General features: G+C 40.4%; 1 non-coding gene across 1 annotated transcript; it reads right to left on the bottom strand.

The window, feature by feature from the left end:
- Positions 1-12,726: 12,726 nt before the first annotated feature.
- Positions 12,727-12,833, bottom strand: LOC118483647. Its single transcript, XR_004870933.1, has one exon. It is a non-coding gene; the product is annotated as a small nucleolar RNA R71 (small nucleolar RNA).
- Positions 12,834-16,285: the final 3,452 nt, after the last annotated feature.

Raw genomic sequence — 16,285 nt, 5'->3', positions numbered from 1 at the left:
AAATATATCGTCAATCTACGTGAATCGTTTAGAACTTAAAACAATTAGAAGATTAACGGTGCTTGTGATGTGTCTCAAAAACTGATATGATCCTCTTGCACAAACTCACAAAAATATATTTGTTTTGCATTTAAATTCCTGTTTTTGCATTTACATTTTATATTTTGAAAATCCAATAAGATTTTCGACAACTGATGTTGAAGAGCTGATATTCAAAATCTCAAAAGCTAAACTTGATGAACAGATAGGTTGGTTAAGTCATTTGAAATGTTTAAAATGATTCATTAGGTTGAATCAGAAATTGAAATATTTCAAAGTTGTGAATCAGTGTTTAATTCTAAAAAGGTATCAAATGATTAGTTGATTCATTTTACCCAAAAAAAAAAAAAAGATTAGTTGATTCATTAGGTTGAATCACAATTATTTTGGTTTGTGATTGAGTGGTTGAGTTTTGCAGGTTTCTGATCCTGTTGCTACAGATAGCCAGGAGACATATCAGAACCAGAGATGAGCTTAAACAGAGAAAGCCAGGAGTTGATTTCAATGGTGATAACGATTTCCAGACAGAGATCCTAGCATGATGATAGGGGGAGTCTGACGAAAGTTAGAACCAGAGAAAGATCCAGGCATATGATTTCAGGAAGAAGTTCCTGTAGAAGATTTGATTCCAGGCTGAGTTCCTGAAGAAGACCGAACAAGATTGAAGAGCTGGGAATGATTGAAGACTCTCACTGAAGATTCCGTCAACATTCAAGGGGGAGTCTGTTGGTGCAGTTGTCTGTCGACTTCATCTTAGTTCGAGTCTTAGGATAGGGCTAATTGTATAGTGAACGGTAAACGAGAAATCTTGAATTGTATTGGACCGCTTATAGGGTAGAATAGGTGGGTCGCTTATGTGGCAATCTAGTGGATCGCTCATGTGTCACTTGGTTGGATCGCTCATATGGACTTGTCCATATGAGCGGCCCAAGGTTCCTATATATATGGGAACATATGAGCGATTCCAGTAGTCGTGTGTGTGTGTTTTTCAAGGTGTAAAGGCGTAGCCCTGTCCGATTGTCTCTACAAACTTGTAATCTGATAAATAATCAATACAGGAGACGTTAAATAGTGAAATCAAGCTTTACAAAGACTAATTCAATGAATTCCGCCTCTGGATTAGTCTAAGTGCTCTTCTGAACGACTCATCAGGTCAGCAAACGATCCTACAACTTACCTGCCGAACTGAACGGTGTTCACGATACATTTCATGTATCAAATCTAAAGAAGAGTCCAACGCAAGATACTGTTGTCATTCCCACAGACGAGATTCATATTGACGACACGTTCCATTTTGTTGAAGAACCCGCTGAGGTTACAGATTGGAAGGTGAGCAAAACCCGCCGGAGCAGTGTCAAGCTCGTCAAAGTTCGTTGGAACACAAGACACAGTCCAGAATACACCTGGGAGCGTGAGGACCGAATGAAAGAGAAATACCCCCACTTATTTCCCAAGACTCTTGCAACTAGAAGTAGAACTTAAAATTTCGGGACGAAATTTTTCTAACGGGCGGAGAATGTGACAACCCTCACCAAATTAGGTATCCGTACGAATTAATTAATATTCAATTACTGCTTAATTACTGTGCTTGCTTACAATTGTGGATAAACTGCTACATGATTTCTGATATATATACCTAACCATGCATCATACTTTATTAACTGTCACTCCATTATTTACATACGAACTATAGTGACAAACTTGATGCACAAAAGCACAGTAGTACAATGAACGGATAACCCATTAAACATGCTGATATAGCCAGCATCAGACAGACACTGTCTCTAAGGCCAGTATGAGCCGGGAATAGTTTACTACACTAGTAAGAAGTGTAGGGAGGTGAGGATTGTAGAACTGCGTCACTAGGTGATAGTTATAGTGACCGGATGTGCCAAAAACATGTATTAAACACAAAATTCTGCACTTTAATATAAAATTCAGCATTTAAGCTAACTAGTAAAGTGCAAAAACATGGGAAAATAATACTAGACACTTTCCAAAGTGTCGGGAATTCTTCGTGTCACTAAAAATAATAATAAAGACACTTTAAAGCATTGTTTGACACTTTAAAGGATCAGTATCCAACCGAACAACCGGACTTTACCCGGAATATAAAAATATTGTCAGTGACATTGTTTTTCCTTTTCTGAGCCAGTTAGGGTCCCTGAATACCCTAACACCCGCTATAGAACATAACACACTAGTAAATAGTTTAACCTTCTAATTGAACTAACTTAAACTCTAACCATCTAGTTGAATTTGAACCATGATCCCCCCCCCCTTAACAGAGCGGTCACCACAAGGGTGACACACCTTGTCCTTGATTGATTATTTTAATCACTTTGCTAAATATCTTGGCTACATATTATATGGTGGATAAATGGATATGAATGGTTTATAAATAGAACTTTTGGATCACACTTCATTCATTCCCCACTTGAACAAAATTGCATCTTTCTTTCCCCTCCCTCTCTTTGATCGGCCGAACATCAACCCACACCCACCATCACTTTCAAGTTTCAATCTTGTAATTCCAAGCATACACAAAGGTGAAGGATCACGTATAAGGAAGCTCGGTGCTCACGGGATCACAAGGACCTCTCTATGACGCTATTATCCACCTTGTTTTCGCTTGATTTCTTCCCTAGCCTTGAGCTAGTAGTAAGTGATTCTAAACACCTTCTTAAGCTTGTCTAAAGTGGTTAATAAGAGATTTGTCAGATAAAAATCATGAGCATGCAAAATCAAAGTTTAAAGTCTTGTAAGAATGGCAAACAAAGTGGATAAAAAGAAACTAATGGTGTAAAACCTATGAAACTTGTTTTGTTATGATTATTTTATGTTGTTTGATGCTAGTAGTAGTTCGGATCGTCATCTAACCCGGCTAGGTCGTCTTCATGAAATATGAACTAGTGTTATGTAAAGTGTAAACATGGTAAGATGATGAACACTACTACTTATAAACATGAACTTGTGTAAAAGTGATTTTTCTTGTAAAATGGAGTTCTAAACTAGTAGATCAAGGATCTACAAGTGGTATTTTCGAAGAACCAAGCGTAATATGAAACCATGTTTAAAAGTTGGATCTTTCTTGCAACAAAGACATTTTTATGAACAAACAAGTGTGTAGACACTTATGTAACAAAAGGTTTTAACAAAGAAAGGAGTTTGTAACTTTTGACCTAGAAGTTGTAAAGATGCGTTTTCCTTAAAAATATGATATACAAGAAACCGATTTTATTTTTAAGGATAGGAAGATCTATTAAAAATAATGGATGGATACTACATACTTTTACATAACCCACAAGTTAATGTGTTTGCGATTTATGTATATTTTCGACTACTTTGATGATGGAGTATTGTTTGTTGATGTTGAGAAAATTGCTGATGGAATTTTGAAAAGAAAATGATACCCTTGTAAGCGTGGTCACCTCCAGTTACAGGGGAAACTCTGGCGAAATTTTTCTAGATATATAACACTTGGAAAATATTTTTATAACAAGTGTTATGAATATATTTTTAACTTGTTTTTCCAAATAAATTTCGCCATGATTTTTATTACAAAATAACCAAGTGTCGGAGGTGGGATTTTCATAAATAAAACTTGTTAAATATATATTTAGAATATATATTTTTCATAGTAACACTTGTTTAATTTTATGATTATTTTGTGAACTACATAAATATTATTTTTAGAGTAAAAATAATATTACTGGAACACACTGAATATTAACGACTGCAAAATAATACTAACGCCCTCACAATAAATATTTAAGTTACACCGGTATTATTATTACCACCCGAACTTCAAAAGTAACTTACGTATTTTGGAAAAATACTCTTAAATGTGTATTTTGATAAAAGTATTATTTTGGAAATTAAATGAAATAAAATATAATATTTTTGGGAAAAATATTTATATTTTGGAAGAAGAGTATTTTGGACAAATGAAATAAAATATATTTTATTAAGTGGGACTTAATAATGAAGTCTTGAAATTTATATAAACGCACATGTATTAAAACCCCCGTCCTTGGGAAGGAATATAATTAATACATAATTACGAAGTGTAAACACGAAATAGTTGTCTAACTATTTCCCAAAAACTTAAACCTTAAGCTAAGGCACGGCCGTCCGTCTTATAGAAATTAGTACGTGTAGGTCGTCGCACAGCAGGTTGACTGTGAGGTTTCTAGTTAGAGACGCACTACGGTGAGTTCATGTCCCCCTTTTCTCTTAACTGTTTTCAGTTTTAAACTGCGGGGGTGAAATACATGTTACTATGATTATGAGTACTTTTACACATGGTATGATTAGCGTAAGGAGGGTTACTACTTAGATCATGTGAGTGGGTAGGCGGAAACTGAAGGGCATTAATCCTCAGTGTAGGACCGAGGGACAATAGCGGTAGATCTATCTGGGTGTAGCGAGCCCAGCCCCAGGCCCAACAGTACGGACCTCGGGGTGACTTGGTGCCCGAAGCAAAAATCTGCTAGGATTGAGTCTTCCTACTGCACTTCCCACATATCAATGGCCTTGCAAACCATTGGTGATCTCTTTATTTCCTTATTTGCTACATACCAGGATTTTATACTTACAAAGTTTTACATACTCACTACACATGAACTCGCTCAACATTTTTGTTGATTTTTCCAACTTACATGTATTTCAGGGAACTAAGGATCTGGCACGGTATGCTACGTTTTCACGCTGCGTATGAGTTATGGGATCATCCAAGTTTAGGGGTTGTGGCTTTTACCTGGATGAGTCACAGTTCTTAAACTACGTCTATTTTAAGTTTGTGGTTGTGTCTTTCGAACAGTGTTTTTATGTTATTAGGTTGTAATTTACGTTGCATGTGTCAACGCTTTAAGACAATGTTGTGTTACTTTTATTTTAAAACTTAAATCAATGGATGATCTGCATGGTTTTACTTTCATATAGCTTTCTTGTGATTAAGCTATGGTATTAAGAAGTCACACCAAATAAACCCACGCTTCCGCAAAGCCAGGGTGTGACAACTTGGTATCAAAGCTCTGATCATAACGAACTAGGATTCCTTCTCGAGTCTAGACTATGATCACTAGGGCATTTTTACATTGCATACCTTATACCACTTAAGTCCAGATCCAGGTCACAAAACGTTTTTACAAACAAAAATTGAGCACATCTTATTTGTTAGTTATGGCTCAGTCTGGGAGGCTGAGGTAGTGGTCTAGTGGGACTAGGAGGCTCAGTCTGGGAGGCTGAGGGAGTGGTCTAGTGGGACTAGGAGGCTCAGTCTGGGAGGCTGAGGGAGTTGTCTAGTGGGACTAGGGAGTCAGTCTGGGAGGCTGGGGGAATTGACTAGTGGGACTAGGGAGTCAGTCTGGGAGGCTGGGAAAAATTGTCTAGTGGGACTAGGGAGTCAGTCTGGGAGGTTAGGAAGTAAATCTAGTGGGACTAGGAAGATCAGTCTGGGAGGCTGGGAGGTTAGACTAGTGGGACTAAGAGAACTATTTGATTGCTTATTGGTGACTAATGTGCTTATTTGACTATATGATTGATTATTTGTGCATATGTGTGTGTTTGTGTTGTAGACGATATGCCTTCATCCAGCACCGGAGAATCGGACACCACTGACCCCATGCTCATAGTATCGGACGACATGGTGTCATCAGAGCACAAGGTGTATACTTCGGACACCACCAGCACGGACGACGATGATTTCCAGCCATTTGCGCTGCCCGATGTTGTTGCTGAGCCCGCTGATGGCCCTATCGCTGGGGATTTGCCGCTCGCGGTGATCCCTGCTCCTATACCTCTTGCAGCATATCCTATTATTGACATGCCCCTTGATGTAGTCGCTGACGACGACGTCGACTTATTTGATGAGGACCCACCCGAGGATGACCTGGAGGGCGAGGCCCTTATTGCTGCTGGTGATCTCCTACTACTCGCTGATGCTCCTGCTGAGGAGGCACCCAGCCATTCACCAGTCCCAGACTCCTTTGAGTCTGTGGCATCCGCACCATCACATGCGCAGGGAGTGCAGCACTACTCGCATGATACAGACCCTGATAGAGCGTCATCCGCTGCACCTGCCCCTGCCCCTAGTTTTGCGATCGATCATGACATTGATGATGATTCAGACCCCGTTTTCCCACCTGGTTTTGATCCAGACCAGGAGATTGAGTTTATTCATTTAGATCAGCCCATGGAGGACCCTGTTGACCCCGTTGATCCCATGCTCGCTGATCGCGCTGATTTTGAGATGGAGTTTGATGATCTGAAGCCTGCTGTGGCCCCTGAGCCAGCTGATGCTCCTGTCCTAACATTAGAGCATGACCTTGATCATGCCGATGCACCAGCTGTTGCTCCCTTGACTAACGATGTACCTGTCGATGATCATCCTGTTGTGGCTCCACAGTTGGTGGATGATCATGTTGCTATTGATGCTCATATTGATCCTCCTCATGTTGCTGATATACTCGCTGATCCTGTTGTTGCCCCTCTTCCTGACCCCGTACCTGTGCAGCCCGATCATGCACCCTTCGCGACCCATGTTGACCCTCGATATGCGCACACCCGAAATGGGTGGATAGACGATGATGATGACTACCCGCCTTTTGTGGTACCTGTTACACCTGCTTCAGCACCTACTTCAGCTCCTATTGGTGCCCCTTTGTTTCCTGCACACGTCACTGATGCGCATCGCGCAGACCTTCCTATTACATTTCTCCAGGACATACCTCCACCACGTCCTGGGGAGGGTTCATCCCGTCAGCCATTTGGTCAGATACCTTTCATGACTGGAGGAGACCACTTTGTACCACAGATCTCTCATCATACTACGGTTCCCCCTATTGCACCGTTTACTGTGCCATCCTTTGCTCCATCTAGTGAGCCTTTTCTCTAGACTTCGCCACCTATTATGCCGCCATCTGATCCTTATCATCCTTATCACATGGGTTATTCTACGGAGGATATCCTCAAGTCGTTCATGATACAGCAGGAGGCGCTGACTCGTCGCGTGCAGGAGCTTGAGAGAGCTCAGCGACCACCATGCCAGTGTCAGGGCCAGACTCACCCTGCGATATCACACCCCCCTCGTCCGTTATCTCCCGATTCTGCTGCTCGTTTTTGGACTCAGGAGCAGCAGATAGCGTATCTGTTGCGTTCTCATCGAGCTATGGAGGAGGATTGGCTCCACATGCGACATTTGCTCTTTTCTCATTTCCCCCTCCTCCACCGCCATCAGCGTAGGGCTATTTTGTACGACACGGGTGGACTTTTGTTGAGAAAACGGCGATTGCACAGATTGCACAGCTTTTGGGAGACTGCATATTGATTATGACTTTTGTTGTTATGTATATTGGATGTTGTTGACACTGATTAGATATTTTGGACTAGGGTAATGTAGCCCTTAGTCGTATGATACAGTTGTGTACATGTACACCTTACATTGTGGTCTCGATTTATGACAGTGCAATCGCAGTATTCTCATCATATGTGATGTTGATTGATTATTTATGTTCTATAACATGAGATGTTATGTGTTTGGTTTATTTTTAACATGAGATGTTATGTATATATGTACACATTACTTACTATGACCTGACCAACGTGAACCATCTTTTAGAAGATGCCACCAAGACATCAGTCACGCATGCCTACCAACGAGGCAGAACTTCAGCAGGTCATCGCTGCCGCCATTGCGCAGTACGCAGCCTCACAAGGAGGAACTAGCGGGAGTAATTCAAACAACAATGGCAATAACAATCCGCCTCATGGTAATACTAAGTCATTAAGACATACCACGATACATTTGGATTTCTTTAGCACGTTCGCTAATACCATTTGTATATTCTAACGCATGTACAGGGTGCACATACAAGCAGTTTCTTGACTGCAAGCCTGTAAACTTTGACGGCACCGGAGGTGCTGTTGCTTTTGTCAGATGGGCCGAGAAGACAGAATCAATTTTCCGAATGAGCAAGTGCACTCCAAACCAACAAGTTACTTACATTTCTGGGCTATTCCTGGACGGAGCACTGTCTTGGTGGAACTTACAAGTACAAACCGGGGTGGCCAAGGAGGTTTTGGTATCAGAACAATAACCGGGGTGGAAATGGAAATCGTCCACAAGGAAACAATAGAGGAAATGGAAACCGAGGCAACAACGCGAATCAAGCTGGTACTGTGAATCGAAATTAAAACAACAATCAAGCTGGGAATGAAGGTGGAAACAGGCAAAGACCGGGTTGTCTTTCAGTGCCTCATGGTACTTGACTGGTTGGATGAGAGACAGAAAGTTAGCAAAAAGACAGATGTTTTGGGATCGACTCCTTGTGAGAACCCCTTCACTGATATTGCCAATGATTTGATCTGGTGGATGAGATTTAAGGAAGATTAGATCCCCCTTATATGGAACAATGGCATTGAATGGTGATGGCTGCAGATCTGAATCATTTGAGCTAACATTTGTTGGCAATTTTGAAGAGCCAACATCTGTTGGAGATAGAGGTGGAGGAATAGGAGGAATCGGTGTGGCATAATGTTGGTTTTTATCCACAGATGATGGATTTTTATCAACAGAGTTTGGACTTGATGAAATGGCATAGTTTTGATCAACAACTGTTGATTCAGCAGTGGCAGAGTTTTGACAGCTGTTTTGAACATCTGCTTCTTTGGTGATGGTCGTGACTTTGTATTGTGGAATCACAATATCACATCCATTATCTTGTGAGGAATATTGTGGTGTACCCCCAGACACATCTTCAAATGTAAATTTTTCAAGGTCAAACAGTTCAGCAGGGTTTGCTGGGATTTTCATTGATGAAAGTTCATTGAACTTTACATTCAAAGTCTCTTCCACACACCTAGTCCTTGTGTTAAACACTTTGTAGGCCTTAGCAGTGGTTGAGTATCCCAGATGATAACCACAATCTGCTTTGGTTGCAAATTTTTGAAATTGAATCTTTTAAGTTTAAGATAAAACATGGGCAGTCAAAGATTTTGAAATAAGAGATCAGTGGTTTAATCTTGAACAGAGTTTCATAGGCAGTCTTTTGATTCCTGGGGTTGATTAAAACTCTGTTCTGCACATAACAAGCAGTGTTTACAGCCTCTGCCCAAAAAGTTAAGGGTAAACCTGAGTCTGCAAGCATTGTTCTAGAAGCTTCAATTAAAGTTCTGTTTTTTCTTTCAACCACTCCATTCTGTTCTGGTGTTCTTGAGATGTTGTACTGCCTTAGAATCCCTTTTGCCACACATAACTCATCCAACTCCTTGTTTCTAAACTCTGTTTCATTATCACTTCTAAAGACTTTTACTTGCAAGTCAATTTGCTTTTCAACCTGTTTTACAAAGTCTTGCAATATACCTGGAGTCTCATCCTTAGAGTGTAAAAAGTAAGTCCATGTAAACCTAGAAAAATCATCAATAATGACCAAAAAGTATCTTTTCTTTTTAAAACTCATGATTTTTACTGGGCTAAACAAATCCATGTGCAACATTTATAAGCACTTGGTTGTTTTGGACTCTTCAATGGATTTGTCAGAGCTTTTATGTTGTTTACCTTTTAGACAGGAAACACAATGCTCAGAGCAAGTAAAAAGTTTTTGTGGGAGATCTCTTACAAGGCCTTGTTTTGAGAGTGTGGTGATAGTCTTAAGATTTGTGTGCCCAAGTCTCATTTGCCATAATTCTGTCTCTTTGTTAGAGGTTGCTGAGAACACACAAGCATAAGCCATTGGGTTATCTTTCAACGTATCAACCACATACACATTGCCATTCCTTTGAGCAACAAGCTGTGTTTTACTCCCAGCTATGATTTCTTCTATCTTTTTAACCACTTCTGGCCCAACAATCTTACAAGTTTCTTAGTGAAGAATGACCCATAGCCCTTATCACTCATTTGTGAAACACTAAGGAGGTTAAATTTAATATTGTCAATAAGATTGACATTTTCAAACTTGAGTTTCCCATCTTGCATTGTCCTTAACCCCAACACCTCCCCTTTTGAATTGTTACCAAAGGATATATCACGCCCTCCATGTTTTTTGAAATCTTTGAGTAGGGCTCTACATCCAGTCATGTGCCTGGAGCCTCCACTATCTACATACCATAAACTATCTAAGCATGTAGAAGCTCCCTACACATTGATGTGTGCAAAATGCAACATAAATTACATCAAACGAGGCATAAAACTAACCCTTTTAGTACTAATGTTGGAAAAAAGCGCGTTTCTTTCTTCCTTTTGAATTTGCAGGACCAAATGAGCTTAAAAGAACAAAAGGAACAAATAAGTAGCCAAAACCAACATAAATACAAAAAGAAGGAATAAACGTGACATGCCTGACCCCTCGGCAGCATGCCCAAAGCAAAAACAAGAAGAACAGAACCTGACCACGGGGTCATGCCTAGCTGGGCATGGGGCGTGGTCAGGCCCTGCACAACAAGACAAACCTGCAGAAGCTTCTACACCCACCACGGGGCCATGCCCAGCTCTCCACGGGGCGTGGTCAATTCTTCCTTTTAATAGTACAGCAAAGAGTTGACCACGGGGTCCTGCCCAGAAGACACGGGGTTGTGTGGGGCCCTCTGCTGACAAATGCAATTAATGAAGGCTGGATACGGGGCCGTGGCCAGGACTCTGTTCAGGCTATAAATATGGGTGCTTGGTTCACTTCAAAGGCATCCCTTGGCAAACCATTTCTCTCCCACTTTACCACCACTCCACCACCACAACAACACCAACACCCACCACCATCATCCACCATCCATCTTTAGAGTGTTTAGTAGTCTCGAGATCCAATATTAATCGTAAGAGTTCTTTTAAATCAAAGGCCATGCTTGGCTAAACTATTACATCACTTGGTGAAGACAAGTCTTTAATGTATTACTTCTGATTTTTAATCTTTCGGCACTTTTTAATTGGGTTTATATTAATGACATTAATAACTGGTTTCTTATGTTGAAAGTGAATTTTCTTTACCATTTCTTCATGATGTTATTGATTTGCTTATTCGTGTTTTTACGGTCTATATAAAGCGCGTTAACTACCTAGAAGGGGGTTAGGAGGGTGGTTTGGTAAAGTTATTGTCTCGTTCAGTGTATAGATCCTGCGAGGACTTGGTTCAAGCTTACTAGGACCTCCTTCAATGCCCAACGGAATTGAATGGCGGCGGTGCGAATAGCTTGAACCCCTCATATGTAAACTACTATTAATACTTTAGACCGGCTTCTTGGGATTGTATCCTTGCTGACTCAAACCACTTAGCCGAGGGTAACATCACCTTCAAAAGAGGGGCCTACCACTTTTCGCATTAATAACTAACTTAATTGTCTTTCAATATTCCGACCCTTTGGGATTGTATCACTGCTGACTCAAACCACTAGATTGAGGGTAACGCCACCTTCAAAAGAGGGGCCTACTACTATAACTAAGATAATCTCTTAAAAAGTCCGAAAATGCGGAAATCATCACAGGATACATTAAAGATGAGTTGGATCTAAGTGATTCTATCTTGTCTATTTGTTTTTCATTTTATTTATCTTTTCATTTTTAGTTTTATTTTCATGTTTCAAAACTTTTCCTAAAAAAATTAGAACGATTAGACGTTGAGGATAAACCGGTATTAAAAGTTCTTGTGTCCTTGGACGACCTCGGTATCTTACCAACAGTATACTATGCTCGCGATGGGTGCACTTGCCCAAGTGTGTGTTTAGTGTTAATACAATATCATGTTTTATAAATTTAAAACTTGACTAATGCGTAAAATGGGCTCAAAATATTAATAAAATCATATTACGCTTAACGCATACCAAGTTTTTGGCGCCATTGCCGGGGACACAAGGATTTTAAGAAAGTTTAAAATCGACGGCCTAATTAATTTTATTCATTTTTTTAATTTTTAAGGATTTTTGTTAATTTTTCAAATTCTACAGAAGCTCAGCAAGGGCCGTGCCCATCAAATTCACTGGCAGTTTTTGTTTTCTAAGCTACAGAGGAGTAACCACGGGCCGTGGAGGTGCACCATGGGGCCATGCTGATCTCCCCAGTAACTATGGATCTAGAAAACAGCTATTGTAACACGACCACGGGCCGTGGTCACTGACCACGGGGCCGTGGTATAGAGTCTGACCAACGTTCTTTTTTGTTTTTATCGCAGGACTTAGAACTCAATCGCAGGGCCTGAATTCTCTACGCAGTGCATGAGCCCCAGTTCCAATAAAGACATAAAAGAACCTCTAGACAAACCCGAATGCTTTCTAAGAAAAAGACTAAAAGCCAAGAAACAAAAGAAGGCTTCGGGGGAACTCCCAATGGCGGATCAACGTACCCTAATGGATTACCTACGGCCCACGGTTGGTAACCTCGGAGCCGCCATCAACGCACTGAACGTCGATGCCAACAACTTCGAACTTCGGCCGCATTTGATCCAAATGCTCCAAAATTCCGCAACATTCCATGGCCTACCCGATGAAGATCCCCATTTACATATTACCAACTTTTTGGAAATATGTGACACTTTCCGGATCAACGGAGCATCAAATGACGTCGTCCGCCTCCAAATGTTTCCATTTTCACTAAAAGACATAGCTAAGACTTGGCTAAACACCCTCCCAAGTGGTTCGGTAAACACTTGGGATGAACTTGCCCAAAAATTTCTATATAAGTATTTCCCACCCTCTAAAACCACTAAATTAATGACTGAAATCAATACATATTCACAAGAGGATGGGGAATCCTTATATGAAACTTGGGAAAGATTCAAGGAGCTATTAAGGAAATGCCCTCATCATGGTCTCTGTGACAACTCGAATTTCCAAGATTTCTGTTTCGCATTTATTGCACGTTCCTGTATTGTTTAGTTGATTATTTGCACAATTAATTGTTATGGAATTTTACACGCTTTGGTGCAATGAATTGTATTGTGTGATTGTGCATGATTGTTTGTTAAATATTGAAAGACTTGACAAATATACAAACTTGGTGGTGAAACTGTGAAATTATTATGAGATGGTGTGCATGTGTAAAGTGTGATACTTAGGGAGGTAGAGGGTAATTAGTGAAATTCTAGAGATACTTAACCCTAATCCCTTTTCACTAATCATTTGCACACAAAACAAAACACGCACTTGCAATTCTCAAATCCCCTAGCAATCTTCATCACCACCATCATTGGCACAAGGCATTCATCACTTTCGATTCCTCTCCTTCTCTAGAACCATTCAAGGTAATTGTGTAATCATTGTTTATTGATTGTTGGATTGTTAACAATGCATGATTCTTGTAATTTTTGAAAACCCTAGTTTATCATTAAATGGTTCTATGCTTTAATTTGAATCTTGATTATTGAAATGATGATGATGATGATTAGTGTATGCATGATAGATTGATCCTGTGATGATGGTTGTTGTTAAGTATCGATTGATTGTCTGATCCTGCATTGTGAAAGTAGGTAGCTAGGGTTTCTGTTCGTATGAAAGCAAGAATGTAACTGCTACGATCACAATTGAATATGAACATTCGTATGTCAGAGTTTTGTAATCCTAAAACTCTAGTCAGAGTTTTAAGGATTTTACTTGTCTGAGTTTTGAAACCTTGATTTAAATGTCTGAGTTTTGTTATATATACTTAGATCCGAGGTTATGATACAAGCATAAGGTCCGAATCTCCTTAGTATGATGAAGAATTGATTGTCCGATGTTTATAAAAAGTGTGGTGATCCGAGTTTATTCATATAAATAAGAGGTCCGACCTTTTTAGTAACAAATCTTGTCCGAACTTTAATAAGGTTGATAAGGGAAATCGATGTTTGATATATATATGTGTTGGTCCGAGTTTATTGAATGGAAGGGGGTCCGAGTTTTTAACCCCCCCCCCCATGTCCGAGTTTCATTATACAGGAGCTAGGTCCGAGCTTTTGTGAGCTTCCCTTGAGTCCGACTTTGTGTAAGGGTTTCCCCCAGGTCCGAGTTTCTTTAACTAGGGCAGCCCCCTCTCTTGTCCGACCTTTAGGGTCCGAATTTCATGCCCACCCTACTATGTCCGAGTTTTAACCCTAGCTCCCCATGGCTCCTTGTCCGAATTTTAATGGATGTTAAACATAGGAGTCCGACTTTGTCACTATTGCGTGTTACCAGACTCTCTTTGAATACTCAAGCATATGATTTGAACTTATAGTGACTTTCATACTTGGTAACCTGCCTGACTCTTATGCATGATAACCTAGCCTGAGTTTTATTGTAAATGCATAGTCTGAACTGATTACGTGAAAAAAAGATCCGACGTTGTTGATGAACTGTCGGAATTGAGTTGATTTTATGATCCGGAATGCTTGTTATGATGCATGCACTGAAATCTGTTTAAACTTGAAAGGACTGCATGATTGTATGGCGTAGAACGCAATTGTATGATCGTGCATGTGTGACCATTCTATGTGATATCATCATGTACACAATACACACACAAAACATAGTTGCTTGGTTACCAATCACTCGCAAACCCTAATTTGATGCAAACACTCACATCGTATTATGTGCAACATATCCTAGGTCGTGTGTAACGGACTTAGACGTTTGATAAACCCTAGAGCATAGCATACCGAGCAAACCAAGGTGAGTTCACACTCTTACTAAGGCATGGGATTCCCAGGGCACGGGAATTGGGATTGAAGGATTGTGATTGAATAGAACTGTACTTACACTATTACTAGACTACCATACCATCGTCCTCGGTTGTGCAGGACACATACGTGCAATCTACGTACACATATACTTACTACTATCCTCGGTTGTGAAGGATACTTATGCATACTACTATCCTCGGTTGTGAAGGATACTTATACATATTACTATCCTCGGTTGTGAAGGATACTTATACATATTACTATCCTCGGTCGTGAAGGATACTTATACATATTACTATCCTCGGATGTGAAGGATACTTATACATATTACTATCCTCGGATGTGAAGGATACTTATACATATTACTATCCTCGGTTGTGAAGGATACTTATACTTAATTACTATCCTCGGATGTGAAGGATACTCACGTAAGACCTACGTGAACTTATACTTACTACTGTTCTCGGATTGTGAAGAACACATATGATTACGAATAGTTTAGTGGTTATACAACATGGGAAGCCCCCACCTATAGAACATACTATCGGCCTAGTAGAGCCACATGTTACAAACGAACTTACTATTACGCATTTACTTTCTGTGAACTCGCTCAACTAGTTGTTGATCCTCTGTTACATGCCTTGCAGGTCGTTAGGTATCTGGAGCTTGCACAGGGAGGAGCAGGTTGTTGTGGGCTTGGATCGTGATTGTCTTGTTAAACACTTATGACATTTGATACTTTATTATGATGGGTTTTATTTATACGCTTCCGCTATACAATGATAACTTACTTATGTTTTGGAACACCTTTCATATGGATTTGGTTTGGTTTAATGGCAAATACTTTTACTATATATATATTGTTCTATATGATTGGTGGCTAGATCCTGGTCAGTCACGCTCCCAAGCGGTGATACTCCGCAGGTGGATTTTGGGGGGTGTGACAGATTGGTATCAGAGCCATTGGTTATAGAGAACTAGGTTTTAATGTGGGAAAACGTTTTTATTAAAACCAGACTATAACCAGAACAGTGCTCTCAACGATCCACAACGACGCTTCGCTCCACGTGCAAGACTCAACATTCTAGGTAATAAGGTTTATGTTTATTGCCTACTTGCTAGAATTGCATAGAACTTTGCTCGTAGTGTGCTTACATTACTTTGCTCACTACTTGTTACTGCTTAAGAACACCTATGTGCCTACACTTTTCTGTCATCGCACTACTCGCGAACCATTCATACTTATGCTACCTTTACTGTTTGATCATGTCTGGACGTGTTAACATGACTCAAGCCCAGTTGACGGCTCTCATTAACGAACAAGTTGCTGCGGCGCTTGCAGCCGCACAAGCAGGAGGTATAACCTGCTATTCCAGACCTATTCTAGGATGTTAGATCCTACCCTCGTGACCCAACTCTCGCGCTTAACCTTGACCTATCTTTCTCGCGCAACGGGTCAGAACACACAGCAACCTGTCTACACATTCAAGAACTTCATGGACTGTCGTCCAAGCACATCCAGTGGCACGGAAGGAGCAGTGGGACTACTCCATTGGTTTGGGAAGCTCGAGTCAGTATCCAAGATGAGTGAATGCCCTGAGGCTCGCAGGGTCAAGTACGCCACTGGT

Source organism: Helianthus annuus, chromosome 10, assembly GCF_002127325.2.
Source record: "Helianthus annuus cultivar XRQ/B chromosome 10, HanXRQr2.0-SUNRISE, whole genome shotgun sequence".
In the NCBI taxonomy this organism is placed as follows: Eukaryota; Viridiplantae; Streptophyta; class Magnoliopsida; order Asterales; family Asteraceae; genus Helianthus; species Helianthus annuus.
The sequence above is the reverse complement of the archived record's forward strand: the minus strand, read 5'-3'. Positions and strand labels throughout refer to the sequence as shown.